The sequence below is a fragment of the Phacochoerus africanus genome, chromosome 10, assembly GCF_016906955.1.
Source record: "Phacochoerus africanus isolate WHEZ1 chromosome 10, ROS_Pafr_v1, whole genome shotgun sequence".
NCBI classification, from domain to species: Eukaryota; Metazoa; Chordata; class Mammalia; order Artiodactyla; family Suidae; genus Phacochoerus; species Phacochoerus africanus.
Window position 1 is genome coordinate 87368722 of NC_062553.1, and position 12110 is coordinate 87380831.

Below are 12110 nucleotides of genomic sequence, written 5' to 3' on the forward strand. Positions count from 1 at the left end.
CCTGAAGAGCCACACTTCAGAGTAGGGAGCTGTAGTTTAAACCTGGTCCTTTTCCATCAAGAGAAGTTATATTTTGTCAAACCACTAGGGGGAGTAAATCCCAGGATTGCCAGAACTCAAGGGATTCAACAACCCTGGGAGGAAGCTGCAGCTGCAAGACCAACCAGTCAACCCGCTCAGTTATTGCTTCCTCCTCCAGCTTTCCAGACACCACCCTCAGCAAAAGTGGAACAAGTCAGTTATCAGAAATTGTTTGCCAGAATCATTTCTAAACCATGCCCTAAAAAAAAAAAAATCAATGTTTTAGAAATCAACAGATAGACCACTTCCAGCTAGAGCCTTGTGATAGGAGTAAAAAACATAGGTGCTTAAATATAAAACCACCAGGATTTAATACTTAGTCCTAACCTATTCAAAACTAGACACAAGCCAAACCCAGATTCTGCCCTAGAAGCTTACATTCCATTGAGTCCGAAACAGGAAAGGACACTTCAAATTTAGCATTCCTGTAGGAGGTAGCCAGGAGCAAGAGGTGAGAAAAGACAGAAGCAGCATCTGGTGGATACAGCAGCCAAGAGAGGAGATTCCATCTTTTGGCAAATATTTTGAGGAGTCAATTACGATACCTTAGACTTTGATTTGATCCTTGAATGCACCTCTGGCTTCTAGAAGAGTTTAGTAAAATTAAAAAGGACTCTGCAATGTACTTTACAGAAATTCTTTGCAAAAGAGCAGGTCAAAGAGCTGGACAGAATCTGGAAAGATTCTCAGGGTCAGGCAGACAGTTTGGTTGATAAACCATCAGAGAATGGAGCTTTCTCCCACACCTGCGGTGAGGGTCCAGCTTCACAGTGGCAGAGGAAAATCTCAGGCAAGGAAAGGAATAATCTGAAGACTTTCAAGAATACACAGGAGTTCCCATTGTGGTGCAGCAGAAATGAATCTGACTAGTATCCACGAGGATGAGGGTTCGATCCCTGGGCTTGCTCAGTGGGTTAAGGATCTGGTGTTACCAGGAGCTGTGGTATAGTTCACAGATGTGCCTCAGATCTGGCGTGGCTGTGGCTGTGGCATAGGCTGTTGGCTGTAGCTCCAAGTGGACCCCCAGCCTGGGAGCTTCCGTATGCCACGGGTGCAGCCCTAAAAAACAAACAAGCAAATAAAATTAAAAAAAAAACCGATGGGATTGGGTGACAGATTGTCTGTGGTGAATGTCCTAGCCCATACTCCCTAAAGCTACAGAGCCCAAGGCTAGGCTTACATGCTTTTGCTTTATTTGGACAGAACAACACCAGGGCAGCAAGAGGGAGGGAAAGGGAAGTGAGGCAGAATGAAGGGAAGTGTGGGTTTTCACCAGGACCCCTGCTTCAAATGAGCCATGACAAGACACAGCAACCACCCCTCTCCCCCACCTGGGATGCCTTCGGATGGGCTGTTGGAGTACCTGCACCTCAGAACAGCCCTCTGGAGAGAGGAAAGGAGAACATATCTCCTATCTCCCATCTCTCCTTGGTCAAAGTTCCCCTGTAGCCATTTTAAAACCTATCTACAAATGCCTTGACATTTCTCCCATCATGAGGTGGGGACTACATCCTCTCTGTGACTCTGCGCTGGCTTTCATCACGTACTTGTGGCCAGGGGAAGGCAGCAGAAGTGATGCTGTAGGGCTTCCGAGGCCAGGTCTGCCTTGTCACTGGAGCTCCTGTGCTTGGAGCCCTGGGCTCTCCTCTAAGGAGTGGACACAGTCCTGGGCTGAATCTCAGGGCTCTGCTAGACAGTTCCAACCAGAGGTAACAGCCAGCATGAACTGCCCGACCTGCAAATGAAGATACGTTCAGATGATTCTAACCCACAAGTACAGCAATGAGTCTCCCAGCTCCAGCCTCAGAGAGGGAGGAGCAGAGACCAGCCAGTCCTACAGCATCCTACTGACCCCCAGCACCCAGGAGTCTAATTAAATGGTTGTTTCAAGCCTCTGGACTTTGGGGTGATGTGATCACCCAAGCAGTCCCTGGAACACTCCTTTTACAAGTCAATGACACAGCCTTCTAGGCTGCATCATTGGGCCCCTCTGACACCCGTGCCCTGCAGTTCAGCACTTGACAGGAGCCAGGGACACCAGGGCTCTGATTGGTGGTCTTCAGATGGCAGATTGCAGATACACCACAGGGAGTCAGTCAGCCACAGTGGAGCCAAGGTGGAGCACGTGGCTGAGGATTCAGGAGAGAGATGAAGTCAAGAGCACTGGGCACGGCGTGCTAAGAGGTCTGATAAAGGGGTGCAGTAGAGCGAAGGCAGGAGTTAAGGATTCTCACCTTCCTGGTTTCTGACTTGAGCAACCAGGTAGATTCATGATTTTCATGTAAACCATTAGTGTAAGTTCATGAGAGAGGAATTGAATAAAAAGAGGGGGCTCAGTTTGAAGTGCCTATGTATCCAAAGATGGTCAAGGTCATTGATCTTAAGACTCCAGGGCCCCAAGAGGGCTTAAGAGCCCGTCCCTGAGTCTTCTTTCCAGTGGAGTGAATATTTTCCAGGTCTTTGGTTGGGACCTTTGCCTAGCTGAATCCTGTATTTCAAGGCTCGTGTGCTAGAGAAAGCAGAGGTATCGCTAAGAAAGAACACAGCCTCTGCCAGGGTGGCCATAGATAAACACATGCCCTATATCCCCATGCTGACAGAAGAGAGACCATCTTTCTTTTTTAAATGTGTGGGGAAAATATTTTAGTTACCTTCAAAGATGTGAAACCCTTTCTTGGCATGAAACACTCCTCCTCCGTCTCACTTTTAACCCAAATGGCCAATGTTCTATGTAGTCCTAATGTTAGCCTGTTTTGCATTATGTGTTTGATAATTGGTGCCTTTGACTGATGTTCTTGTTAATGTTGCTTTAGTTCACGGACTTGTAATATTCTTAGGCCTGGAGGAGATTTCAAAAAGAAATAATATAAAGCAACCCCCTATGCCTGGATGCCTGAGGTGATGGGACCCTGCTGTCCCTGATCACAGGTAGGCAGGGTCTTCTTCTGAAACAAGAAGTCAAGGTCAGGTCTGAGAACACCAGGCCTGATTCCTGTGCAGGCAGAGGCCCGGGGTCTCCCAGTCCCAGATAAAACTCCTTTGACCCACCCTATCCTGTTCTCACAACACATAGTCCGGGTTCTTCCAGATCCCCCTCCCCAGCCCCACTGCTGAAATTAAAAAGGCAGTGCCTGCAGCAGTAATCATTTTTTGATTATTTACACAATCACGTAAGGGGCACCACATTCCTGTTCTGGGGGCCTTTATTACAATAATCCTTACAAAATCCCTCTGGTGTCACCCACATTTTTTACAAGGAGAAACTGAGGAAGTTCCCGTCTTGGTGCAGTGGTTAACGAATCCGACTAGGAACAATGAAGTTGCGGGTTCAATCCCTGGCCTTGCTCAGTGGGTTAAGGATCCGGCATTGCTGTGACCTGTGGTGTAGGTTGCAGACGCAGCTCAGATCCCGCGTTGCTGTGGCTCTGGTGTAGGCTGGTGGCTACGGCTCCGATTAGACCCCTAGCCTGGGAATCTCCATATGCCACAGAAGCGGCCCTAGAAAAAGGCAAAAAGACAAAAGAAAGAAAGAAAGAAAGAAAGAAACTGAGGCACAAAGAGATTCATAAACTTGCCCAAGATTGTGTAACTAAGTGATACCAAGAGTTCACTTTTAGCCCCAGTCCAGTGGTCCTGGCACTATCTCTCTCTTCCCTAGAGCTTTTTGTATCCAACTCCTCTGTTACTCTCAAAGAATAGAAGGCATTTCTCTGAGTTTTGGGGAGATAGAGCTGTGTGCCCAAGATTCACTGTACCTCTCCCAGATCGCCACCAGATGGCGTAGTGAGCGCTAACATCCTCCTTCTTTCCATCCTTGGCGCTTGGCTAGACCGACAAGGGTGGCGCAGAACAGCTGCAGGGAGCATGTCAACACAGAGTTCTATTTAGGAAAGCGGGGCCTTCCGCCTGGCCCTGTTTCCCATCGGGATCCTTGGTTGGCTCTCCACAGACTATAAATGAATTTTCTTTTTTCTTGCTTCCCCATCCTACTGCTAACCCACATCTCTGATTCTATTTTCTCTCCGTCCCTGACACCAGGGCACGAGTCCCACCCACAGCAGGAAATAGTGTCTTGAAGAGAGAGGGCAGCACGCTGGCTGGGTGGGCCAGGGAGTCGAGGTCTACAGTCAGTCCCCAGGGTGACTGGTGGACCATTTTCTACACAGACCAGGGGCCCAACACCGTGCACACTCCAGCATTCACCCGACCCCCACACCTGGTCCAAGGGACCTGTCTTAGTCCGCTCGGCTGCCATAACAAAGTAACAGGGGGCTGGACGTCCAAGATCAAGGTGAGGACAATTTGTTTTCTTCTGAGCCCTCTCTCCTAGGCTGGCAGATGGCCTCCATCTCACTGTGTCCCCACATGGCCATTTCCCTGTGTGCCCTATTCTCCTCTTTTCATAAGGACACCAGTTGGGTTGGATTAGGGTCGCACAAGCAGCCTCATTTTATTTTATTTGTGTGTGTGTTACTATTCTTTTTTTTAATTGAAGTATAATTGACTTACAATGTTGTGTTCAAGTGTTCAGCAAAGTGACTCAGTTACATTTTTTTTCAGATTCTTTTCCATTATAAGTTATTACAAAATATTGGCTATAGTTCCCTGTGTTATACTGTAAATCCTATTGCTTATCTATTTTATGTATAATAGTTTGTATCTGTCAATCCCATGCACCTAATTTATCTCCCCTTCTTTCCCCTTTTGTAAGCATAAATTCATTTTCTGTGTCTGTGAGTCTGTTTTATATTCAGATTCATTCACATTGTTTTTTAGATTCCACATGTAGGTGATATTATATGGTATTTGTCTTTGACTTCACTTATTAGGATAATCTCTAGGTCCATCCATGTGGCTGCAAATGGCATTATTTCATTCTTTTTTTATGGCTGAGTAATATTCCATTGTATATATGTACTACCTCTTTACCCATTCCTATATGGATAGACATTAAAGTTGCTTCCATGTCTTAGCAATTATAAATAGTGGTGCTATGAACATTGGGGTGTCTGTGCGTTTTGAGTCAGAGTTCTCATCTTTTCTTTTTTTCATTTTCTAAGGAACCTCCATACTGTTTTCCACAGTCAGCCTCATTTTATTTTAACTGCCTCTTTAAAGGTCCCATCTCCAAATACAGTCACATCCTGAGATACTGGGGCCTGAGATACTGGGGCTTAGGGCCTTCATATACGAATTTCAGGGTGGATGCAATTCAGTCCATAACAGGATCCAATCGCTAATATTTAAAAACCTTGAGGGCAGAATTTTGTGCTTAATTTTCACCCCAAGAGGTCACAGGCAAAGTCATAGGTCACAATGGGTTCATGGCCTTCATCACTGTGTGATGTTAAGGATGAATACGGCTCAAACAGTCCACGTAATTGCCAAATGGCCCATCCCGGGGCTTACATGGTGGCCCCGATGGATCTGGTTTGGGGTCTCTAACTGACGAACCAAGTAGACGATCACCAGCCTCTGCTTCTCTATGAACAGCTGGTTCCCCTCTTCTCTCTCTTTTGAACACCCCCAAACGCAGCACACTCCCAGAACCCATTCTCTGGAGTCTTTCTGCCTGAGAGAAGGTTCTTGGATGGCAAACTGGATATGCGTGACACACCCTGGGGGGCTGTAGGGATGACAGAGTGGCCCCAGGTTGAAAGATTAGGCCAGAGAGTCTGTTCAATCTGGGAGTGCCCCCAGGCCAGGTTTTGTGGAGGCTCATTCAGAAGAAAGTCAGAGAATTAAGAAATCCCAAAGAAGTCCCTTCCCAGGGCAAAAAATGGTAGTGGAACAGCAAGAGAAATGCCTCATCAGAGAATAAAGAAAGCAGCTCCCGTTTGCCAGTGGCTGAACATGGCTGGGGGTTGGGGACCAGGTCACCCTCAGTTGGGGAAGACTCATTTGACACCAATGGGTCTCCAGCACCGGCTTTTTCTTAAACTGCTCTGCTGTCCCCTCAGAGGTAAAGCTAACCCTGGTTTGATAACCTAAGTAATTCTCAACCCAGTCCCTATTCAGCCCTCTCCAGGGTGCCTTGCCTCCCTCAAGACATAAGATTTTTGTATTCGTGTGTTAGATCATGGCCATGTAGAGTTATACGATGCTGGAGCCACAGTGGAGCATATGCAATAATTGTGAGTCCAGCCTCATAGTCCAGGCTGTGTTTGGGGAGACGTATCTCCGGGAGGGAAGACAAATCTGTATCCACAATAAGTGTCTATTTCAGTGATAATAAATTATTGCCCTTTCCATTAAGAAAGTAATCTTTACCTGAATAGACATTCCTCCAAAGAAGATATACAGATGGCCAACAGCACATGAAAAAATGCTCAACATCACTGATCATTAGAGAAATGCAAATCAAAACTACTATGAGATACCACCGCACACCATTCAAAATGGCCATCTTTAACAAGTCAACAAATAACAAATGCTGGCGAGGGTGTGGAGAAAAGGGAACCCTCCTACACTGTTGGTGGGAGTGTAAACTGGCACAACCACTATGGAAAACAGTATGGAGGTTCCTTAGAAAACTATACATAGAACTACCATATGACCCAGCAATCCCACTCTTGGGCATATATCCGGACAAAACTTTCCTTAAAAAAGACACATGCACCCACATGTTCATAGCAGCACTATTCACAATAGCCAAGACATGGAAACAACGTAAATGTCCATTGACGGATGCACGGTTTAAGATGTGGTGTAGGAGTTCCCATCATGGCACAGCGGAAACGCATCCAACTGGGAACCATGAGGTTGTGGGTTTGATCCCTGGCCTCGCTCAGTGGATTAAGGATCTGGTGTTGCCGTGAGCTGTGGTGTAGGTTGAAGACATGGCTTGGATCCTGCATTGCTATGGTTGTGGCGTAGGCCAGCAGCTACAGATTAGACCCCTAGCCTGGAACCTCCATATGCCTTGGGTGAGGCCCTGAAAGGACAAAAGACCAAAAAAAAAAAAAAAAAGATGTGGTATATATACACAATGGAATACTATTCACCCATAAAAAAAACAAAATAATGCCATTTGCAGCAACATGGATGGAATTAGAGATTCCCATACTAAGTGAAGTAAGTCAGAAAGAGAAAGAAAAATACCATATGCTATCACTTATATCTGGAATCTAATATATGGCACAAATAAACCTTTCCACAGAAAAGAAAATCATGGACTTGGTGAAGAGACTCCCCAAGGGGGAGGGAGTGGGATGGACTGGGAACTTGGGGTTAATAGATACAAATGATTGCCTCTGGAATGGATTAGCAATGAGATCCTGCTGTGTAGCACTGGGAACTATATCTAGTCACTTATGATGGAGCATGACAATGTGAGAAAAAGAATGTATATATGTATGTGTAACTGGGTCACCTTGCTGTACAGTAGAAAATTGACAGAACACTGTAAACCAGCTATAATGGAAAAAATAAAAATCTTTTTTTTTTTTGGTCTTTTTTTTTAGGGCCACACCCGCGGCACATGGAGGTTCCCAGGCTAGGGGTCAAATCGGAGCTGTAGCAACGCAGGATCCGAGCCGCGTCTGTGACCTACACCACAGCTCAGGGCAACGCCAGATCCTTAACCCACTGAGCAAGGCCAGGGATCGAACATACAACCTCATGGTTCCTAGTCAGATTCATTTCTGCTGCGCCACGACAGGAAATCCCTAAAAATCATTTTTAAAAATAAATAAAATAAAATAAGATATTTAGGAGTTCCCATCATGGCTCAGTAGTTAATGAAGCCGACTAGGAACCGTGAGGGTGCAGGTTTGAACCCTGGCCTTGTTCAGTGGGTTAAGGATCTGTCGTTGCCGTGAGCTGTGGTGTAGGTCAAAGACAAGGCTTGGATCTCGTGTTGCTGTGGCTGTGGTGTAGGTCGAAGACTCGGCTCAGATTCTGTGTTGCTATGGCTGTGGTGTAGGTTGGCAAATACAGCTCCGGTTCGACCCCTAGCCTGGGAACCTCCATATGCCACAGAAGCGGCCCAAGAAATGGCAAAAAGACAAAAAAAAAAAAAAAAAAGAATACAGAGTCCATCCCAATGTGGGCGCTGGTGGGTTTGTACGGTGTCAACTTAGTTAAGGTAGAGCTACATCCCCTTCCTGAGAAGTTCTGGGTTTGTCAGGGCCACAGGTGACATCTGGAGGAGGAAGGAAGGCAGAAGTAAAGCAGCAATTTTCTTCTTCTTATACTAGAAGGTCAGCACAGAATGCAAGGTGCCTGGTGTGTAGGCTCCTGGTGCAGGCGTGGGACTGCAGCTGGCCTGCAGCTCCTCGGCTTGCCAGGACCTGCTCCCTCAGCGCCTTTGACTCCAGGCCAGGTGTCTGTTTGACTAGATGACAAAGGCAGCAGATGCTGCTGTAGGTCACTCCCACCATCAGTGTTTAAGGTGAGAGGTGACGAGAGGCAGACATGAGTGTCAGTCCATCCTCTCGGATTCCAGGCCTTCTTTGGAGGTTCTATGTGTTTTGCTTCCTCCCTTCACATCCGTCATTCATCTTCTTCTTTTTTTTTTTTTTTTCTTTTTAGGGCCACACCAGCAGCATATGGAGGTTCCCAGGCTAAGGGTCAAATCAGAAATGAGATCGGCAGCTTCCGGCCATACACCAGAGCCACAGCCACAGTGGGATCCTAGCCGCGTCTGCAACCTACACTGCAGCTCACGGCAACACCAGATCCCCAACCCACTGAGTGAGGCCAGGGATCGAACCCACTTCCTCATAGATTCTAGTCAGATTCATTTCCACTGTGCCACAAAGGGAACTCCCCCATCTTCCTTTCCCACCTGCCTCCCCTGCTGACTTCAGGCCCTGGCAGCTGAAGCAACAGCCACCCATAGATGGCACAACCAGCTCCCACAACTGCAAACCCTATAAAATCCCTTAATATGTGTGTATGTTGCTATAGACTAAATGTTGGTGCCCGCCCCCCATCCATATGTTGAGGGGTTTTTGTTTGTTTGTTTGTTTGTTTGTTTTTGTCTCTTTGCCATTTCTTGGGCTGCTGCTGTGGCATATGGAGGTTTCTAGGCCAGGGGTCGAATTGGAGCTGTAGGCGCCAGCCTTCCCCAGAGCCACAGCAACACGGAATCCGAGCCGCGTCTGCAACCTACACCACAGCCCACGGCAATGCCAGATCCCAACCCACTGAGCAAGGCCGGGGATCAAACCCACAACCTCATGACTCCCAGTCGGATTTGTCAACCACTGAGCCACAACGGGAACTCCCACATGTTGAGATCTTAAGCCCTAATGTGATGGTGTTAGGACGTAGGGGCTGTGGGGTGTTGATTAATTCATGAGGGTGGAGCCACTGCGAAATGGGATTAGCACCCTTATAAGAGAGGCCCCAGGAAGCTCCCTCCCTCCTCTCACCATGTGAGGACACAGTGGAAAGGGCCAGCCATGAACCAGGACGTGAATCCTCAACACCTTGAACTGGGATTCCAGCTAAAGCACCACGAGAAACAGATGTCTGTTGTTTATGATTTACGTAGCCCATGATACTCTATTATAGCAGCCTGAACTAAGAAATGTGTGTGTGTGAGAGAGTGTGTGTGTGTGCATGCACGCACAAGCTTCTGCTTCTCTGAACTCTGACAGAGCCGAAGAATGAGAAGGGATGCCCAGTAACAAAAGGGAAGAACTCTGCCAGCCCTTGGCCTGCTTCTCCTTAGAGCTCTTCCTCGCCCTTTCCCTGCTCTGCCCTGCATTGCAGGGGACTGACCACGTGGGCTCTGCCATTCTCATCTCGCTCTCACTGAACATGCCCGCCATCGTTTCACCTGTCACTCAGTGCCTTTGGTCCTGGGCCCTGGTAATGCTCTCTCCATTTCTGTCTCCAACCTGAGGATGGTAAAGCATCATGCTGCTCTAATCTTTGGGTTGCCTCTCTGGAAACCCTGACTTTTCAGGCTCACCATCATTTGCAGAACCAATTCACTGTAGCAATTCCCATTGTTTTGAACGCTTGAAGTAGTTTCTTCTGGCCTGGTTGAACCCAGATGGACAACAGCCCACTTGAAGTCTGAGTCCCTAAACTTAAAGTGCGATCAGTCAGGAGAGCATGTGTCTGTCCCCATTAGCAGTCAGCTTTCTTCAGGGGGAGGCACCATGTAGGCAGAGAGTTGGATTTAAGCAGAGCTGAAGTCTTGGTGGGAAAAACTGATGGAAGGAGGAGCTGAAGGTGATTCTCAAAGACTCTCAGCCACATAGAGATAAGTGAGGTTATGAACAGCAATGCAAAGGTGGAAAAAGTCAGTGGGTTAAAAGTCTGTGTATGGTTGATCAGTTTTAGATCAGAGGAGCTACGGGGAGTGAGCAGAAAGGGTATGTAAGGATAATCAGGGATTCGGATGCTTGAAATCAATATTTTGGAAGAGATGCAGCCATGGGTAAGACCATGAGAGTGAGTGGCTGGAGGACAAGATTGATGGAAATGGAGAGAAGGCAGGACCTGGGTCAAGGAGTTGAGTGGATTATCTACCTGAATAGTGAAGACCCACCCTAAGACTTCTGAAGGGTCTGGGTCTCTCTTGTAGACTGACATCGGGCTTGTTCTCACTGCTGTTAGCTCCCTCACCAAGCCCCTCTATATGTGGCCACTGCTACTCTTGCTCCCCAAGCCCCACTAGCACAGAGCTGTTATGTGTAATAGACATTTACCAAATACGCACAGATTCAAGAAGAGACCACAGCAGAGCATAGGCTAACTTGAAACTGAAGTTTCAGAAGTTCCCTCTGTGGCCCAGTGGAAACAAATCTGACTAGTATCCATAAGGATGCGGGTTCGATCCCTGGCCTTGCTCTGTGGGTCGGGGATCCAGGGTTGCCCTCAGCTGTTGGTGTAGGTGGCAGACGCAGCTCAGATCCCATGTTGCTGTGGCTGTGGTGTAGGCTGGCAGCTGTAGTACCAATTCCACCCCTAGACTGGGAACGTCCATGTGCCACAGGTGCAGCCCTAAAAAGCAAAAAAATACAAAATAAAATAATAAGTTTCACATAGGTATTCATGTTACCTATGAAGTCTTCAGGCCCTTAATAGGAATTTCCCAAAGACCATTCTTACCTTGGGTCCTAATTGTGCCAGTGCTGTTCAGGTCACGTCCCTCTTCAGAGACCCCTCTCCGCCTTGCCAGCATCCTGATCTTGGACTTCAAAGCTCCAGAACCATGAGGAAATTAATCTATGTGGTTGAAGACCCCTGGCCTGTGGTATTTTGTTATGGCAGCCTGAGGTAACAAAGGAAAAAAATTAATAACAATAAATTAATAACAATAAAAGGGGGGAAGGTTTTCTAGGACGCTGAGCCTAGATTTCCCTTTACAGTTTTGCAAAGGCCTGGTTCTTGTGATCTAAATGGAGAGGGAGAGGGGAGGATGTGACAGCTTCGGATCTGTCACACAACGGGACTTGGGCTCTCACCAGGCCAGCCCCCCCACCGCATTTACTATCCTTCCCTCCCTGGATTTCTGGGGCTGGCTGTCAGACTGAGGCAAATACTCCACCTCCAACAAAAGCAACTGTTTGAGTTGGGCGCGTTCTGCCTTTATCTTGGGTCACTTTCTAGTCCTCTCCGAGGTTCGGTTAGTTTTTAAATATCCTAGTTTAGATAACCAAAGTTCCGCGAAGGGAGTCGTGGTTGGTTTTTGTTTTGTTTTGTTTTTTTCCTTTTGATGAATGCCAGGATCAAAAGCAGCTTTCGAGTCTCTCCTGTGGTTATCGACCCATTGTGAGCCCCTCTGCAGCCGAAGGCCTCGCTGTGATCCAGGGAAGGCTGGGGATTAAGGAGGATTCCGCGCAAGAGGCCTGAAGACTGCACGCGGCGTGGGGACCTCGCGTCTCTCTTTGCCGGCGCATAATAGACCCAAAGTGGTGGGGCGCTCACAAATTCATCCCCCCCACCACCCCGCCTCCGTTTCTAACCTCAGGGGGAGACCTGAATTAATTAGTTAAACAGTTGTGCGGCTCAAAGGCTTCCTTTCAGCCGCAGCGCTCACGTGGCTGTCTCTTTTATCGCCGGCAGGT